Source organism: Salmo trutta, chromosome 21 (genome assembly GCF_901001165.1).
Source record: "Salmo trutta chromosome 21, fSalTru1.1, whole genome shotgun sequence".
NCBI classification, from domain to species: Eukaryota; Metazoa; Chordata; class Actinopteri; order Salmoniformes; family Salmonidae; genus Salmo; species Salmo trutta.
The window spans coordinates 17,893,340-17,913,135 of record NC_042977.1 but is presented as its reverse complement, the minus strand read 5'-3'; the positions used below and the strand labels follow the sequence as shown (position 1 = coordinate 17,913,135).

Sequence of the window (19,796 nt, the reverse complement as noted above, 5' to 3'; positions counted from 1 at the left end):
TATTTTTGAGTAGTGTTTGTTTCTCTGCATCACGGTTTGTTCTTTTGTCGATTCAGTTATTTATGTATTGCAAAGTTTCACAGATTAACTAAAATGTGGAACTACACACACGCTGCACTTTGGTCCTCTACTCCTTTCGACAGCCGTGACAGAATCACCCACCACCAAGGGACCAAGCAGCGTGAGATGGACCAGTGGACTATTGAGGAGATAAGGAGGAGTATATCCAGGGCTTTAGAGGATTTAGGTGCAGGAGAAAGGCGCCTCCCATGGGAACAGGTGGAGGCAGCGAGAGCGCAGCAACAAGGGAAGCACGAGAGGCAGCCCCCCACACGGGGAGATTGGCAGAGTCAGGTTGGAGACCTGAGCCAACTCCTCGTGCTTACCGTGAGGTGCGTGTCACCAGTCTGACGCCACCTGTGTCAGCCCCACGCATCAGGTCTCTAGTGTGCCTGCCCAGTCCGGTGTGTCCTGTTCCTGCTCCTCGCCCTGAGGTGCGTGTTACCAGTCTGGCGCCACCTGTGCCAGCTTCACACATCAGGCCTCCAGTGTGTCTTCCCAGTCCAGAGCTTCCGGCGACAGTTCCTAGTCCAGAGCTTCCGGCGACATCCCCCAGTCCGGAGCCTCCAGCGACGTTCTCCAGTCCTGTGAGACCTGTTCCGGCTCCACGTACGAAGCCTCCAGTGATGATCCATGGCCCGGAGCCTGTAGGGATGATTCATGGCGCGGAGCCTGCAGTGACGATCCATGGCATGGAGCCTGTAGCGACGGTCCCCGGCATGGAGCCTGTAGCGACGGTCCCCAGCCCGGAACCTCCTGAGACGGCCTGCAGCCCGGAGCGGCCTGCAGCCCGGAGCCTCCGGTGGCGGCCTGCAGTACGGAGCCTCCGGCGATGATCTACAGTCCGGTTCTTCCTCCGATGATCCACGGTCCGGTGGTACTGAAGCAGAGGGATCAGCGGGTGGAGCGGGGGTTACGCCCCGGAGCCGCCTCCTGTGCTGGAGGATCCGCTGGAGGATAAGGTTATGTGGACTGCACTAGAGCCGCCATAGACAGGAGTTACCCACCCTACCCTTCCTTTTGTTTTTTTGGGGTGGGGGTTGTTGTGTTTAGGTGCCGGGGGGGGGGGGGGGGTAGTAAGATGTTACTTTCTATGGTAGAGTAGATCATGGGGTGTTTTGTGTTTTTCTATGTTTTCTATGTTCTTAGGTTCTAGTTTTTGTATTTCTATGTTGGTTTATTTGGGATGATTTCCAATTGGAGGCAGCTGGTCCTCGTTGTCTCTAATTGGAGATCATCCTTAAGTAGGGGTTTTTCTTCCTGGGTTTGTGGGTGATTATTTGAGTAGTGTTTGTTTCTCCTCTGTGTCACAGTTTGTTGTTTTGTCGATTCAGTTTATTTATGTATTACAAAGTTTCACAGATTAAATAAAATGTGGAACTACACACGCTGCACTTTGGTTCACTTCTCCTTTCGACAGCCGTGACAACTAAGATGTTTGTCTATTTGTAAGGTTAAAATGTTCAGTGGCGATGATGACAGCATAGGAGTTACTTCTCAATTAGGCTATTCTAATAATATATATTTTTGACTTTGTCAGATTTACATGGCCAGCATCGAAGAGAATCCTAGCAAATTTTGAGCGCTTGAGAGACGGTTTTACAACAGGGTATGCAGCGTTGGTTTCATCAATTGCGACCCATATATCAACTGTTAGCCATTTGCGGTTAAGTTATTTTAGAACATCGGACACGACATGAATACATGCTAATAGTTAACTAGCGAAATAACCCAGCCAAACTACACAATATGATTTGAATTGGTTATCTAGTTACAGTAGTCTGTTGTATATCATTATTTGACCTGCTGCGCAAATGTCTCTCTCTCCTCTGGCAACAGCCCACTGGCGCACACGCAGGTGATGCACACACCATGAACTTTCCAGGATTTTCATTGAACAAAAATATGATAGAATTTGGAAAATAATTCAGCAGAAATTATCAACAAATGTGCAAACGCGGCTCCCTTTGATCTCAAACGCATCTCGCGACGTCATGATTGAAAGACCGCTCGTGCCTACAATAATTGTACTGATATTTTATTTCGATTTTTTTTATTCATCATACAAAATAATCAATTTACATCCCTACAAACATTTCTAACAAAACACAGGTATAAACAAGAAAATACTAAATACATATAAAAAGTATATATTAAACTTTTTTTTTAGAGACAATTCTAGTGCAATTGTATTCTCAGAAAAAAATAATGATTCAGAAGGATGTTATTCACTATGGATAATGTCTTAAAAAATTAGTAATTTTGGTATAGAATTCTGTAATTTTGTTTGTATATAGTATTTGGCAAAAATAATTGTAAAAAATCCCAATTATTTCAATGGTCTTGTTATTGCAATAGTAACAAATCTTCATATCAAAAACATGGGTAATGTTCATAATGGTAAATAAGTATTCTGCAAGGTTTTTCTATCACAGATTTACATTCATAGAATAAGTGAGTCAGATTTTCACTTTCTTTTTAGCAGAAAATGCAGATATCAATATCTATTAGGAATCAAGGTAAGACCCAGATGCAGACTGTCGAAGTAACAATGTTTATTATAGCAACAGGGGCAGGTAACAGGTCAAGGCAGGCAGGGGTCGATAATCCAGAGTATAGGGGCAAAGGTACAGGACGGCAGGCAGGGTCAAATCAGGCATAGGTCGGTAATCCAGAGGTAGGGCAAAGGTACAGCAGGCGGGCGGGCTCAGGGTCAGGCCAGGCAGAGTAGTCGGGCAGGCGGGCTCTTGGTTGCAGACGGCGATATGATTGGTTGTCGCAACCAGAAATTTCCTCGACTCACGGTTGTCAGGGGCAAGGAGACACATCCTATACCTGCAAGGGGCTTTTGACTATCAACATTTTATGTAAAAAAATGTATCTTGAATATATGTGCGTTAGTGGTACACTGTTATTAGTCCAAATCAAAATAAAAGGCTAAAAGAAAGACTGTTTACTGAAAGAAAAACATGCTGCAGCCTGAATCATTGTGAGTACGCATGGCAGAGTACTTTCAGGCCACCCCATCCCCCCCCCCCTTTGAATACACCACATGCCATGTCAATGAAACATAACTCAGGGCTGGATGGATAAAAAGATAGCAATAGAATAACAGAACAAAGTAAAAGAGAGTAAAAACCACATGACTAGAATCAAACTTCATTCTAACACAAAAAGCAACTGCGTTGGCCGGGAATCGAACCCGGGTCAACTGCTTGGAAGGCAGCTATGCTCACCACTATACCACCAACGCTGAGCTGAAATTTAACGCGGAGGGTTCCGTTTTTGAAAGTGACAAAATGTATAAGTTACATGAAGAGATTAATTACAAAGGGTGATTCAAACAAAATATCTAATTTCATTGGACGAGAATCGATCCCGAGTCTACAGCTCAGGAGACAGCTACACGTAACACTAGACCACCAACGCTTGACTGCATATCTAGCTGTAACTGTCCGCTTTTGAAAGTGAAAGCCTACGTCTTACATTTCCAGATCAATTTCATTTTAATGTTAGGATAAACAATCTTTGCATTGTAACAAACACTTTGCATTATAGCACCTCTACAACGTACCATTAGCCAATTGAAGTGTTTGAATTTGATATAAATTTGAATACAATTTCGGCACAGTACAAACACTAAATTATCTCGCCTACTCTCACGTGGCTAAAGAGACTGTTGGTAAAAACACTGCCCCCTGTGAGGATCGAACTCACGACCTTCAGATTATGAGACTGACGCGCTACCTACTGCGCTAAGGAGGCGTCTGTTGTATGCGATAATTACATCGTCCAAGAATGTTTCTGATTTGTCAATTCACTATTGGTCAATTCATTATCATATAAATATAGACCGTTAATTGGACATCAAAGCAATTATCATAACTGAGAGTAAAGAATACATCAACCCCTAGCCCTGTCCCTGTAATAATTAGTAAGTAGGCATTTCGTTGGACGGTGTACACCATTTGTAACCCATGGCGCCGGAGGGGATAGCTGCTGTTTTATGGGCTCCTGACCAACTGTGCTATTTTATTAGTCTTTTCGTGTTGGTTGTAACTTATTTTGTACATAATGTTGCTGCTAACTGTCTTTTATGACTGAAAAGAGCTTCTGGACATCAGAACAGAGATTACTCACCTCGAATTGGACAAATATTCCAACGCGAAGGATATACTGCTTTCTCGAGAACAAGCCCAAATCCTCGTCATTTGCGTGAACACGGCGAAAAAGGGGGCGGAGATCAGACTGCCTTATGAGAATTTGTAGGCGAGTGAGTAAACCTACACTGCCATCCGTTCTATTGGCCAACGTGCAATCACTGGAAAAATTAAATGGATGATTTACGATTAAGACTATACTACCCGGCCTCCCAAGTGGCGCAGTGGTCTAAGGCTAGCTGTGCCGCTAGAGATCCTGTTTTGAGCCCAGGCTCTGTCGCAGCCAGCCAAGACCGGGAGACCCATGGGGGCGGCGTACAATTGGCCCAGTGTCATCTGGGTTAGGGGAGGGTTTGGCCAGCAGGGATGTTCTTGTCCCTTCGGGCACTAGTGACTCCTGTGACGGGCCGAGCGCAGTGCACACTGACATGGTCACCAGGTGTACGGCGTTTCCGCCGACACATTGGTGCGGCTGGCTTCCGGGTTAAGCATTGTGTCAAGAAACAGTGCTGCTTGGCAGGGTTGTGTTTTGGAGGATGCACGGCTAACAACCCTCGCCTCTCCCGGGACCATACGGGAGTTGCAGCAATGGGACAAGACTAACTACCAATTGGGGAGAAAAAGGGGTTTACATTTTTATTTATTTTTAATTTAAAAAAAATTATATATATATATATATATATATATACACATACACACATACATACAATCCTACCACGGGACATTAAAAATAAATATATTATGTTTCACCAAGTCGCGGCTGAACGACGACAAAGATAATGGCTGGCTGGGTTTACTGTGCATCGCCAGGACAGAGAAGCTACGTCTGGTAAGACGTGGGGCAGGGGTGTATGTTTATTTATCAATAACAGCTGGTGTGCGATGTATTACATTATAAGGACCATAAGCAAACAACAACAAAAAACTCTAGACCACCTTTACTCCACACACAGAGACGCATACAAAGCTCTCCTGGACAAAAGGAACACTAATGTGAGAATACTGTTCATTGACTACAGCTCAGCGTTCACAACAGTGCCCACAAAGCTAATCACTAAGCTAAGGACCCTGGGACTAAACACCTCCCTCTGCAACTGGATCCTGGACTTCCTGACAGTCACCCCCAGGTAGTAAGAGTAGGCAACAACACAGCTGCCACACTGATCCTCAACACTGGGGCCCCTCAGGGGTGTGTGCTTAGTCCACTCCAGTACTCCACCCCTGTTAAGCCACGACTGCATGGCCAAACATGACTCCAACACCATCATTAAGTTTGCTGAAGACACCACAGTGGTAGGCCTGATCACCGACAACAATGAGACAGCCTATAGGGAGGTCAGAGACCTGGCAGTGTGGTGCCAGGACAACACCCTCTCCTTCTATGTGAGCAAAACACAACACCCTCTCCTTCTATGTGAGCAAAACAAAGGAGCTGACCATTAACATTGACGGGCTGTAGCTGAGCGGGTCAAGAGCTTCAAGTTCCTTGGTGTCCACATCACCAACAAACTATCATGGTCTAAACACACTAAGACAGTCACGAAGAGGGCACTACAACACCTTTTCCCCCTCAGGAGACTGAAAAGATTTGGCATTGGTCCTCAGATCCTCAAAAGGTTCTACAGCTGCACCATCGAGAGTATCCTGACCGGTTGCATCACCGCCTGGTATGACAACTGCTCAGCATCTGACAGTAAGGCACTACAGAGGGTAGTGCTTACGGCCCAGTGCATGACTGGGGCCAAGCTTCCTGCCATCCAGGACCAATATACTAGGCGGTGTCAGAGAAAGGCCCAAGTCGTAGACTGTTCTCTCTGCTACTGCACAAAAAGCAGTACCGGAGCACTAAGTCTTGGACCAAAAGGCTCCTTAACAGCTTCTACCCCCAAGCCATAAGACTGCTGAACAAATTGTATTGGTCACATACACATGATTAGCAGATGTTATTGCGTGTGTAGTAAAATGCTTGCGCTTCTAGTTCCGATAGCGCAGCAATATCTAACAATTCCACAACAACTACCTAATACACACCTTACCATGTCTACACCTGTTGTATTCGGCGCATGTGACTAATACATACGACTAATACAACTTCAAACTTAATTTGTATGGGCTGAAAGGGTGTGTGATTTCAACCCTGCCTACGAACAAGCCATTTATCATATAGGCACCATAATACTATAGCGCTCTCATTTGTACAGGTGGAGATCTATAGGGGAGGCATGTTCTGATCGTTTAATGGAACTGTTCCATCAAACTGTGCCTCCACGTAAAACCATGTCTCCCTCCCCTTTTTCTAGTATTATAGGTGTTCAATAGCCTTTGCACGGCAGCTACCTCGCTCAGTTTTGTCTGTTTTTGATACGGTCAATATGTTTTGTATCTAGTATTTATTTAGTAGGCTATGTGTCTAGAATTCATCGTTCATTAGTTAGAAAGCAACAACAATAAATGTCTGTGCCCAAACAGCCGAAAAAGCTCTCACCGAAGTCCAAAATGAACAAAAACGCCACAAAATGTCATCATAATACACTACATGACCAAAAGTATGTGGACACCTGCTCGTTGAACATCTTATTCCAAAATCATGGGCATTAATGCATTGGGGCGCAGGTAGCGATCTCCTGGCATCTGCCAAACCCAGATTCGTTCGTAGGACAACCAGATGGTGAAGCGTGATTCATCACTCCAGAGAACGTATTTACACTGCGCCAGAGTCCAAAGGCGAAGAGCTTTACACCACTCCAGCCGACTCTTGGCATCGCGCATGGTGATCTTAGGCTTGTGTGCGGCTGCTCGGCTATGGAAACCCATTTCATGACGCTCCCGACGAACAGTTCTTGTGCTGCCGTTGCTTCCAGAGGCAGTTCGGAACTCGGTGAGTGTTGCAAATGAGGACAGACGATTTGGGGTCTGAGTAGTTATGTAAATAAGGTATTTCTGTTTTTAATACATTTGCTAAAATTTCTAAAAACCTGTTTTTGCTTTGTCATTATGAGGTATTGTATGTAGATGTATTAAATTATTTATTCATAAATTTTAGAATAAGGCTGTAACGTAACAAAACGTTGAAGACAAGGGGTCTGAATACTTTCCGAATGCACTGTATATTATACCTACACAGTCCTCTCAGTGCCTAAGCCACAAAAGGGTTAGGGGCTATGTTCATAAAAATTTAACTCACAACCTTCCGATTATGAGACTGACGCACTACCTACCGTGCTGAGGCTTATATCAGAATGCAACATTTGATTTTGAAAGAGCACTTTTCATTGGTCAATTAAATATCAAATGCAGATTTAATTGGTCATCCAAAACAATCATCAAAACTGACAATCTATGGGCCTTGTGATAAAGGTTCACCTTCCAACAGGACAACGACCCTAAGCACAAAGCCAAGACAACGCAGGAGTGACTTTGGGACAAGTCTGAATGTCCTTGAGTGGCCCAGGCAGAGCCCGGACTTGAACCCGATGGAACATGTCTGGAGAGGCTTGAAAACAGCTGTGCAGCAACGCTCCCCATCCTACCTGACAGAGCTTGAGAGGGTCGGCAGAGAAGAATGGGAGAAACTCCCCAAATACAGGTGTAGCCAAGTTTGTAGTGTCTTACCCAAGAAGACTCGAGGCTGTAATCACTGCCAAAGGTGCTTCAACAAAGTACTGAGTAAAGGGTCTGAATACTAATGTAAATGTCATATTTCCATTTTTAATACATTTGCAAAAATGTCTAAAAACCTGTTTTTGCTTTGTCATTATGGGGTATTGTGTGTAGGCTGAAGACAAATTATTATTTTTTAAATCCATTTTAGAATAAGGCTGTAAAGTAAGAAAATGTGGGGGGGGGGAAAAATCAAGTGGTCTGAATACTTTCCGAATGCACTGTGTGCCTATGTCTAGATTTTGTGCAGCCGTTAGCGATGATGCTAATGATAACCTTCTTCTGGTAGACATGGAAAGGCTTTCCCAAAAACCTTCTCAATTAATGATAACTACAAAATAGCCTGGCAGAATGATATCATGACTATTTGCATCAATCCAGTAGCCATTTGTTTTGCAAACTCTGCAATCACATCATCGCTACAGCAACATCGCTAACCAAACAATGGTCTATTGCTGGTGCCACTTGCGTTAAAGGGTAACTAAACCCCAAAATACACATTTCTTAAATTTTTCCCAGACCTCAGAAGTGGTCTCCTGATATGGTTTAAGTATTGTAATGGACATAAACCATCCAATTTTGTTATTTTTCAACAACAACAAAAAAAACTGGTAGAAAACAGGAACCCATAAAAAAAAAGAAAATAACTGAATCTGCCCCCAAAAATTGAAATGAAAGATTATAGGACCATACACAGATCTAAGGGGAGGGATGTTGTATTGTGGGAGACCTTCTCTTGCAAGAGCTCCAAATAAATCTTGTGAGGATCAAACTCCCAACCTTCAGATTATGAGACTGACATGCTACCTACCGTCAACCCTGGCAAAGTCCATCTCTGGGATCGCATTCCCGACCACCTGAACAATACCTTGGACACCCACTTTATGGTCCACATCAGGCAAAGTGCGTTGCCATCCCTTGGGAAGACATACCTCTCTCAAGCGACAACAACATCCCCACACGATGAATAACGCATTGATGATAAATTCCCCAAAGAACAGGTCATCATATCACGAGACGTACTAGGCCTACACACTATATCTATTAAAATGTAAGTCATCACTATAAATACACCACACAAACACGTCGAATGAGACTCAGAGGCTGAGCACTTTATGTAATCACTTGATACTTGTAACTCCATTGGTCGCAGCATGTCTGACTCCTGTGACTCAAGCTGCTCTGCTGCTATAAGGAGCTCACCATCATCAGGCTCAGAGGCTGGAAGGGCTGAAAAGTAGAACTATTCAATAAATTAGATCAATAGATGAAACAACATTTGTTTTACTTATCTATTATCACCATAAAATAAAACACCACCATTATCATATAATGTATATTAACATAATAATATAGAGCTTACTAGGCTGAACCTTCCGAGGAGACATGAGCTTCCTTATTATGCTGTCGAGCTTCTGGGATGGGCGTAGTTTTCCAACCAGTAATGACCTGAGTGAGGATGTTGAGGACCTCTGGGAACAAGTGGTCATCTGGTCTTTTTAGCTGGGTGTTGGAGGATGGCTGGGTGGTGGAGGATGGCAGAGGATGGCTGGGTGGTGGAGGATGGCTGGGTGGTGGACTTAATCCTGATAGACTCCCAGCCCTCAGGGAAGAGCTCCATGTATATTCCTTGAAAGCAATCTTATTAGCAGCATGGTTTTTGAAATCACTCCTCACTGGCTGAGAGGCAGATTCTTTCTGCATCGATGTCACCAAATACCCAGCCCAGCACATTTTCAACCACCCACTTGAAGGTCTGCCCCTTATAAAGGCTAAACTGCATCTCATGCTGACCCAGCAAATGTGCCCTGCTTGCTGGGTTGCCACCTCTGAGCACTACAGCCCTCCTGGTTGAATCCACCACTTTGCCTGGAGACACAGCCCTGCTCCATGCTCTTTTAGTCGTTTTTGTCCTGTAAATCCTGGAATCCTAACTGTCCGTTAAGACAAGGCTTCCATTTGGCAGTTTTCTGAACCTGAGCTCCATGTCTGCTGTGAAAATAACGGGGAACGTTTGTATTTGGTGGTATGGGGGCTGTGCTTTGGCAAAGTGGGTGAGGTTATATCCTGCCTGTTTGGCCCTGTCCGGGGGTATCATCGGATGGGGCCACAGTGTCTTCTGATCCCTCCTGTCTCAGCCTCCAGTATTTATGCTGCAGTAGTTTATGTGCCGGGGGGCTAGGGTCAGTCTGTTACATCTGGAGTATTCTCTTGTCTTATCCGGTGTCCTGTGTGAATTTAAATATGCTCTCTCTAATTCTCTCTCTCTCTTTCTTTCTTTCTCTCGGAGGACCTGAGCCCTAGGCCCATGCCTCGGGACTACCTGGCATGATGACTCCTTGCTGTCCCCAGTCCACCTGGCCATGCTGCTGCTCCAGTTTCAACTGTTCTGCCTGCGGCTACGGAACCCTGACCTGTTCACCGGACGTGCTTGTTGCACCCTCGACAACTACAATGATTATTATTATTTGACCATGCTGGTCATTTATGAACATTTTAACATCTTGACCATGTTCTGTTATAATATCCACCCGGCACAGCCAGAAGAGGACTGGCCACCCCTCATAGCCTGGTTCCTCTCTAGGTTTCTTCCTAGGTTTTTGGCCTTTCTAGGGAGTTTTTCCTAGGGAGTTTTTCCTAGCCACCGTGCTTCTTTCACATGCATTGCTTGCTGTTTGGGGTTTTAGGCTGGGTTTCTGTACAGCACTTTGAGATTTCAGTTGATGTACGAAGGGCTATATAAATACATTTGATTTGATTTGATATTTAATAAGCATAAATTATATACATTTTAATCAGTGAGCAGACTGGATTAATAGATGGAACAATAAAATGAAGTATATAAACTCTAGCTACTTGTGTCATCTTAAGCTACTTGCTAAAGGACATTTCTACCATAAACAGACACCAGCATAAGCAAGAGCATAGGATATGGCTTGTGCCTTTTGATTCATAATTAACATGATGACCCTAGCCTATTTTATATCAAGACAGTGTTTGCCCTATAGCTATGTCTGGTCCAAATAGCTGAATTTAAAGAGAAAATATTAGCTATAAAAAAAAAAAATTAAATCACAAAAAAAAAACACTTTAGATTGCTAGCTATTGTAATAAGCAAATAATAACTCCAGTTTAGTATGGAAATAGTTGGGTTAACAGACTATTTTGATGGTCAGAGTCATCGGACGTTTTAAGCTAGCTGACGTTACTTCGATAACATGTGTCAGTGTCAAAACACCAGTTCACGAACGCGTTAAATAGCGTTACTGTAGCTACACTGTAACTCTTGATAACCATGCTAACACATTACTGTAGCCTAATACACTGATCTTACCTGCTAGATATTCCGATCGATGATGATGAATGAAAACGGCAGACAACAATAATTGTAGCTAACGTTACTCCAGAAAAGAAAGATATCTCGCCAAAATAACCTGAGAGGAAATATGTTTTTCCATGGTCTTCTTCTAGCGTTTAAAGGTCCCGCCATAGCTCATAGTAAACGTTACTTCAGAAAATAAAGATAACTCCCGAACAAAATTACCTGAGAGGAAATATATTTTTCCATGGTCCTCTTCTAGAGTTTAAAGGTCCCGCCATGGCTATATCCTAATTGGTTAATTATTGATTGCTTCGTGGTTGCACTGACGTCTCGGATTGGTTGGTGAGGGCAATTCTTGGTAACGTCTTGGTTGCGGACGGCGATATGATTGGTTGTCGCAACCAGACATTTTCTCGACTCACGGTTGTCAGGGGGCGCCAAGGAGGCTTGCGTCAAACTGAAAAACAGATTTTGAAAAAACGTTTCAGATTAGAAAATGTTGTCATATTAATATGATTAGGCTTAATATGATTGTGCAGTAAAAAATAATCAAACAATGATATTATTTGCCACTTATAGTTTAGTATAAAGTTTTTGATAATATAAATGATTTTATATTTTTTTGTTAGGATATACATTAGGATATACATTTCCAAATAGAAGTCAGCAAGGGACACAGCCATTTGACAATGAAATTATATAGTTAATTATACCGTATCTGACGCCTATAATATGAGGTCTGAAAAAAGTTGATCCGAACAATGAATTGAGGGACCCTCCTTTGTTAAGTTTTCAATGTGTGGGTCTTCCCAATTGGCAGACAGCTGAGCCACATTTGCCTGGTCACATACACTCTCCAAATGTAACATGCACCTGAAATGTGAGCCACCACCCCTCTTTTCGACTCAGCCCTATAGTGGACATCACATGTTCAAATCAAATCAAATTCTATTTGTCACATGCGCCGAAAAAAACAGCTGTAGACCTTACAGTGAAATGCTTACTTACAAGCCCCTAAACAACAATGCAGTTTAAAAAACCGAATAAGAATAAGAAAGAAAAGGAACAAGTAATTCAAGAGCAGAAGTAACATAACAATAGCAAGACTATGATTAGATCTTCAGGAGTCTTGTGGCTTGGGGGTAGAAGATGTTTAGAAGTCTCTTGGCGCTCTGGTACCGCTTGCCTTGCGGTAGCAGAGAGAACAGTCTATGACTAGGGTGGCTGGAGTCTTTGAAAATTGTTAGGGCCTTCCTCTGACACCGCCTGGTATAGAGGTCCTGGATGGCAGGAAGCTTGGACCCAGTGATCTACTGGGCCGTACGCACTACCCACTGTAGTGCTTTGCGGTCGGAGGCCAAACAGTTGCCATACCAGGCAGTGATGCAACCAGTCAGGATGCTCTCGATGGTGCAGCTGTAGAACCTTTTGAGGATCTGAGGACCCATGCCAAATCTTTTCAGTCTCCTGAGGCGGAATAGGATTTGTCGTGCCCTCTTTACAACGGTCTTGGTGTGCTTGGACCATGTTAGTTTGTTGGTGATGTGGACACCAAGGAACTTGAAGCTCTCAACCTGCTCCACTACAGCCCCGTCGACAAGAATGGGAACGTACTTGGTCCTCCTTTTCCTGTAGTCCACAATCATCTCCATTTGTCTTGATCACGTTGAGGGAGAGGCACCACACGGCCAGGACAACAATATTCTACCCACCACTGCGACCTGTACGCTCTCGTTGGCTGGCCCTCGCTTCATACTCGTCGCCAAACCCACTGGCTCCAGGTCATCTACAAGACCCTGCTAGGTAAAGTCCCCCCATATCTCAGCTCACTGGTCACCATAGCAGCACCCACCTGTAGCACGCGCTCCAGCAAGTATATCTCTCTGGTCACCCCCAAAGCCAATTCCTCCTTTGGCAGTCTCTCCTTCCAGTTCTCTGCTGCCAATGACTGGAACGAACTACAAAAATCTCTGAAACTGGAAACACTTATCTCCCTCACTAGCTTTAAGCACCAGCTGTCAGAGCAGCTCACAGATCACTGCACCTGCATATAGCCCATCTATAATTTAGCCTAAACAACTACCACTTCCCCTACTGTATTTATTTATTTATTTAGCTCCTTTGCACCCCATTATTTCTATTTCTACTTTGCACTTTCTTCCACTACAAATCTACCATTCCAGTGTTTTACTTGCAATATTGTATTTACTTTGCCACCATGGCCTTTTTTGCCATTACCTCCCTTATCTCATCTCATTTGCTCACATTGTATATTGACTTATTTTTCTACTGTATTATTGATTTACTCCATGTGTAACTCTGTGTTGTTGTATGTGTCGAACTGCTTTGCTTTATCTTGGCCAGGTCGCAATTGTAAATGAGAACTTGTTCTCAACTTGCCTACCTGGTGAAATATATATATATTTTTAAATGTACCGAATAAGTAAAAAAAAAAAAAAACGTTACAAACAACGCAAAAAACATACAAAAAAAACACATTAGGTTCGAAGCACGTAAAACGTCAGCCATCTTCTCCAACGCCTTGATGTTAGTGTGAAACATGAAAATGCTAAGCAGGCCTTCTCTGGCCTTGTGATACAAAGGATTGGAATTGAAGAATGTATGCGAGTGCAAATAGCAATCCTAGACCATTTATTTAAATAACTTGTCCTATAGGCTAATAACGGTATAATCTCGATCAATTACTTTATTTAAATCGGTTATAAGGTTTTTACAACTCGTATTCATTACAATTATTTCAAACTTCTTTCTTTCAGTTTCCGTAGTGTAGTGGTTATCACGTTCGCCTAACACGCGAAAGGTCCCCGGTTCGAGACCGGGCGGAAACATGTTTTACAGTACCCTAGGGAAAAAATTAATCCTTAGGATATTCAAATCCGGGTCTGGAGTCCTGCTCATTTTTTGTTCTACCAAATAACTAATTGGACAAGTCTGCATGACCGCATTAAATGGTCCCGCTCCGCTCCCCCAGGACACCTCTTCCCCAGAGCTAAACAACCATATCCACGTAAACAATGTTAATTAAAGCTTCAGCCATAACATAAAATAAGCATAAACCTGTACAACAATGTCATGAATTCCACAGAACATAAACCTGTGACCATAAACTTCAGTCGTCCTCCCATTTCTCTTCACTGAGCCAGTTGCAAAGACAGACAAGCCTGTTGACATTTCCAGATGATAAAGCTTCTCTTCTTCTGTACGATATGCCCAGAGTGTGAAAACAACCTCTCACAAGGTAAAGATGTGGCAGGCGTTGCCAGGTACCGGTGCAATGCAAGCAAGCCTGGTGTGTGCACCTACATGCTGTGACCACCACTACAGTGGACAGTCCTCCGTGTTGATGCTGGGCTCTGCTTTGTAATGCTCCACACGTTTCTCAATTGACTCCTCCTCTTCATCAGACTCAGACTCAACAAGAGGGCAGCTACCTTCTTTGCTGGCTCAGACTCTATTGCTTTATCAGGTTGCTGTGCAGGCCTCTCTTCCTTCAGCAAGTTGCTGACCAAAGCCCACACCTCAACCCTCTCAGATCTGCAAAGGCACTTCAGGTCCTTAAACCTTTTCAAAATGAGTCATTTTACGTTCCTGATTTGACGCAAACCCTGACTGAAGCGACTAATGCATTTCCTGTACATCAGTTGTGTAAATCTTAATTGTTTATGATGTCTGTAGCTCCCCATCAGACTGCCAATCTGCACCCAGTCGGTGTCCCAGGTCTAAATTAGTCCTTGATTAGATGAGAAGAATGGGAAAAAAACAGGCTAAAAGAAAAGTCATTGGCCAGTACGGGTATCGAACCCGCGACCTTCGCGTTATTAGCACGACGCTCTAACCAACTGAGCTAACCGGCCGTATACGGAGGGAGAAAATAGTTAGGGATTAGATTTGATCGTTTTATGCAATGGGCATGGGTCAATATCACAAAACAGTACCATTTGAACCACGCAACATTTTCAATTTTTATTTCAGAATTTATATTCCTTTTCTGTTTTACTATAAAAAGCGAAATATTAGACTTGTAGAAAAACATGTTGGCCAAGCTCCAGCACTTAATTATAAACACATTTTCAGTGAATCAGCCATATAATATGTCCACCCTGTTACAGACATGCACTTAACTGTCTTTAATTACTTTCATTGGACTATTTTTTTAAATAATTGAACCGAAACCGAACCGACCTCAAAAAGCACTAGTCGCTAAACACTACAATCTGTATGTAGTGAGTGTAAACTGCAGTTGCTTCAAGCAAATTATAACAGAGTATTGTTGGAGCAAACAGTCGATTTTCACTTCTCGCTTGTAGTCTGCCACCATTCTCTGTTTAGTGATAGCAAACTGTGAAAAACTAGACATACCAATAAAACATGTATTGTGTTTGGACACAGTCAGATACGTGAAAGGTCATCCTGTTGTTTCAGACCTCGTGGCGCAACGGTAGCGCGTCTGACTCCAGATCAGAAGGTTGCGTGTTCAAATCACGTCGGGGTCAAATCTTTTAAAAAGTCTGTTATAATTGAAAAACTAAAATTGTTGCCACATAGCTCCAAGCTATAGAATCAGTGAGTATGTCATGAATTAAAACTGTTTTAATATTTAATCTAACATTCAAAATGTAAGCCCGAGACAAACGTAAGCAAACAACATGCCATTGCCAGGACAATATTTAAATATTTAACAACCTCATATTTGTCTCTGCTTGCACATGTGTGTAATGGGTATGTACTCTGTTTACAAAGGATCTATAACAATATGAATAGACAAATTTCGGCCGTATTCAATCTGAAATATTGTTAAACGTTTTGGATAAAATTATAACTGAAAGAGTATACACTTTGGGTGTGTTAGTAAATTCAATCTGGAGTGCCAGTGAGCGCTCTGGGCGTTCGTAAACTCGGAGCGTTGTCAGATTGTCCATTCGTAAATTCAGAGCGTTTCGGAGCACACACTGGAAGCTCTGGTCGAGGAGTGGTATGGGGGGTGATTCATGCCAGAATTAAGCCTCGTGAAGCTACTGATACCTCTCATCAAGTCACCTAACGTCTTCCTAGCGCCATAAAATAACGCCATTAATTAACGTTGACTGTCAGTGGAGACAAGTTTGTTTCTAAGGCGTCAAACTGCCGACGGCATTGGAATTATATTATGTAACCCTGATGCCTGTTTATTCATAAACAGCAGAAGATGGTAAATAACATTAATCGCAATGGTTAGCCTATGCAAATTAATAAGAATACATTTAGCCTAATTGGTAATATGACGTGGGGGAAAGTCAGGATCCTAGTCAAGCTTTTGTTTGTAAATTCCAGATTAAATATAGGTCTTCATGTGTATCAAATCTTTAGGCAATTGTGGGCTAAATCAATGACAAACAGCTTAAATGTTCAGGCTTCATCATGACCTGTGATCGAAACAGGCTGGGGTGTTTTCAGTTCCGTTTAGTCTAAGAATATGCATAAGAACGCAACTGCACTGAAATGAATAGCCTGATTCAATGGGATTCTCCTGAACAATAAATGTTTTTGTATGTTAAGCGGTTTTGGTCTATGCATAGACCCATACCAATTCTAACTTTTTGGTATTTTGCATTAGGCATAGCTCTACATTACAGAGCATTTAATTAACCAACCACATTTTCCTGGGGTGTTTAGGCTGCTCAAGACCTTCGATAGACTAGTAGACTGCGTAAATAGTCGTGGAGTTTATCATTGTTATAGCCTAGATCGCTTTATAAAATCTGTACCGTTGCTTTTCCTACGGCTAAGCAAACAAGTGGTAGCCTATGCTTTTTGTACATCTCTATAACAAGGCCTACATCCTCACATACGCCCTCAATTCGAACCCTGCTTTTAACCATCTCCACAGAAATGTATAGAAGAATAATTGCATGGTGACAGTGATTGTGTCTGTTAATCCAGTAACCTGAGAAGTGGGGGGAAAACGAGGTCAAATCATGACATCAGTCATTATTCAGGTCAGAGAAAGATGCCAGAAATTCCGAGTTGGATGACTGTTCAAAACAAAAATCCTAGTGTGAGCTCGTTTTTTTCAGAGTTCCCAGTTGTCATGAAAGCACTGAAGTCGGAAGATCATAAATTGCCGACTTCCGAGTTGTTTTGAGTGCGCCACTAGAGACCTAGACTACCCCAACAAAGAAAAGGAAAGGGGGATACCTACCAGTTGTACAACTGAAATATGTTTTCCGCATTTAACCCAACCCCTTTGAATCAGAGAGGTGCTGGGGCTGCCTTAATCGAAATCCACGTATTTGTAGCCCAGGGAACAGGGAAGTGCCTTGCCGGGGCGAAATTACAAAAAAAGTTAATCCTTGTTCATCCTTCTTCCAAGCCAAGTCATTCACCCAGATGTCGAACCACTTGGTCCCCTTAATTGTTCTCAGGTGGCTCTCCTTCTCATGCACCCTGTCCATGTTCAGTCTCACCTTGGTTGATAATAGAAATAAATGCAATTTTATTTCATATAATTACAAATACATCTCTTATATATCTCTTGGAAGGCCAGAAAATAAATTAACAGCTGACTATAATTTTTGCCTGGTCAAAAACTTCCACATCCTCCTCAGTGCATGCCTGAAGGTGGTCCTCGAATGTGTTTTGGTCTGGTTCCACAACTTCCACCACATCAGGTGGAGTATCAGTGACGTCAAAGTACGTTATACAAAAACAGCAAAAGAAAAACACTAAGTCAATCGAAAAAATTATACTACAGTATATGCAATGTTATATACAATTGCATTGTTTACGACAGTTAACTGCTGCGGCTCTCCTCCATATAGCAGGCGATAGAGTGAACACTGCTGTGTTGTGTGAAAAGATAATTACCTTCAGATTGTCCTTCCACCATTCCTGGTACTCGTCAAGAGCCTTGCCCACACACAGTATGGATGAATGATGAGTAGTCAATGGGATATAAATAGCACTCCCACAGCAATTCTCCATAGATCTGCTCTATAATATACTAACAAAAGAACAATTGAAATGTGTATCAAAGTCATTGTGATCGTATAGTGTATTTAACAATTTCTAATAATTCCTAATTTACTATAATAAAAATATATTGTTTCCATGTGTAATCTCATATTCACAACATCAGAATAAACTATCATCCATTTTAGTATTCAAAATATATCAAATGAACCTGAGAAATTACTCAACGTCACACTCTTGTGGCGAAGAAATATAATACCTAGAATGTAACACATATTTTCCTAAGCTAACAAAACCAGGCTAATACGCTGTTAGCTGGTGCTCATAAATTACTAAAACATATACTTTATACATTTGTCATAAATTACCTGCAATCATGGGACACACACAGTATGGATGAATGATGAGTAGTCGACAGGATATAAATAGCACTCCTAAAGAAGATGCATTTTCAAGTTAGCTACCAACTTCAAAGAGGGAACTTTAGCTAGCATAAAACCCACATGGCTAACTGAAATTCTGCAAATAACATGTAAGTGGCTTATTTGACTGCAAACCAACAACATTAGTTACTAATGACATAAATTGCCAATGTATGACGTAAAATGTGGATTTTATGATGTAATGTCAACTTTATACATTTCTATCACGGGACCATTCAATGTTCAACTCACCCACAGCAATTCTCCATAGATCTGCTGTGAATTACCCAGAATCCCATACCTTTATCACTGACCAAAATCCCATACCTTTACCACTGAGTGTATTAGACAATGTAAACACACTAATCCACCAGGAAGTGGCATAACACCCATTTTATGCAAGAATTTAACAACTTATTACACCGTTACACTGCAACCATTACATTAAACTGACATTGACTAAAACCAACTAGGCTAGGGCTAACTACTATAGCGCTTAGGCAAGCTAAATTTGGTTAGCATCAAGCTAGAGAACTGTTAAACGCTATTTTCATGTAAACCATTAACGTTAGCAACCTAGCCTAACTCCATTACTTACTTACAATGGGGAAAATACCAACCAGTTTTTCTCTCAGTTAAAACTGCTTTCAAACATTACCAGACTGTGTAATTAACCATGTTACCTCACTATTTTGAGTCATATTGCATTTTTGCACATTACATACCTGAATTAGTAGGGTAAAATGATGAGACGGAGAATCGTTCGTTTTCAGAAATAGACATTCTCCATAATGAAGAACAAAAGTTAAATATCTCACTAACTCACTTCATTGACGTCACAGCTCCCCTAGCGGCAGTAATTATATACATACATTAAATGCAAATACCTGGGAGGCAAAACAAACAAAATAAAACATAGAAAATATGACCATACATATGTGTGTCACATACACATGGCATATGCTTGAGTACCACCTTGGCATCTCTGATCTGCTTGCCTCAATAAATTAATACTAGAACATTGGTAGCCAGAATTAGCAATTTCAAATCAAATCAAACTTTGTCACATGCGCAGAATACAAGTGTAGACCTTACCGTGAAACGCATACTTACAAGCCTTTAACCAACAGTGCAGTTCAAGAAGTTTAAGAACCTTTTTACCAAATAAAAAGTAACACAATAACATAACAATAACGAGGCTAC

At 42.2% G+C, this 19,796-nt stretch overlaps 1 long non-coding RNA gene and 5 other non-coding genes across 6 annotated transcripts; 2 read left to right on the top strand and 4 right to left on the bottom strand.

Moving 5' to 3' along the window:
- Window positions 1-3,241: 3,241 nt before the first annotated feature.
- On the bottom strand, window positions 3,242-3,313 carry trnag-ucc (transfer RNA glycine (anticodon UCC)). The gene has a single exon. It is a non-coding gene; the product is annotated as a tRNA-Gly (tRNA).
- A 439-nt stretch (window positions 3,314-3,752) lies between these two features.
- On the bottom strand, window positions 3,753-3,825 carry trnam-cau (transfer RNA methionine (anticodon CAU)). The gene has a single exon. It is a non-coding gene; the product is annotated as a tRNA-Met (tRNA).
- Window positions 3,826-13,978: 10,153 nt separating this feature from the next.
- Window positions 13,979-14,051, top strand: trnav-aac (transfer RNA valine (anticodon AAC)). The gene has a single exon. It is a non-coding gene; the product is annotated as a tRNA-Val (tRNA).
- Window positions 14,052-15,003: 952 nt separating this feature from the next.
- Window positions 15,004-15,077, bottom strand: trnai-aau (transfer RNA isoleucine (anticodon AAU)). Its single transcript has one exon. It is a non-coding gene; the product is annotated as a tRNA-Ile (tRNA).
- A 567-nt stretch (window positions 15,078-15,644) lies between these two features.
- trnaw-cca (transfer RNA tryptophan (anticodon CCA)) lies at window positions 15,645-15,716 on the top strand. The gene has a single exon. It is a non-coding gene; the product is annotated as a tRNA-Trp (tRNA).
- Window positions 15,717-17,565: 1,849 nt separating this feature from the next.
- LOC115156858 (uncharacterized) lies at window positions 17,566-18,677 on the bottom strand. Its single transcript, XR_003868336.1, has 2 exons — window positions 18,067-18,677; window positions 17,566-17,855 (listed from the first exon to the last, which is right to left on the bottom strand). It is a non-coding gene; the product is annotated as an uncharacterized LOC115156858 (long non-coding RNA).
- Between the last annotated feature and the right edge of the window lie 1,119 nt (window positions 18,678-19,796).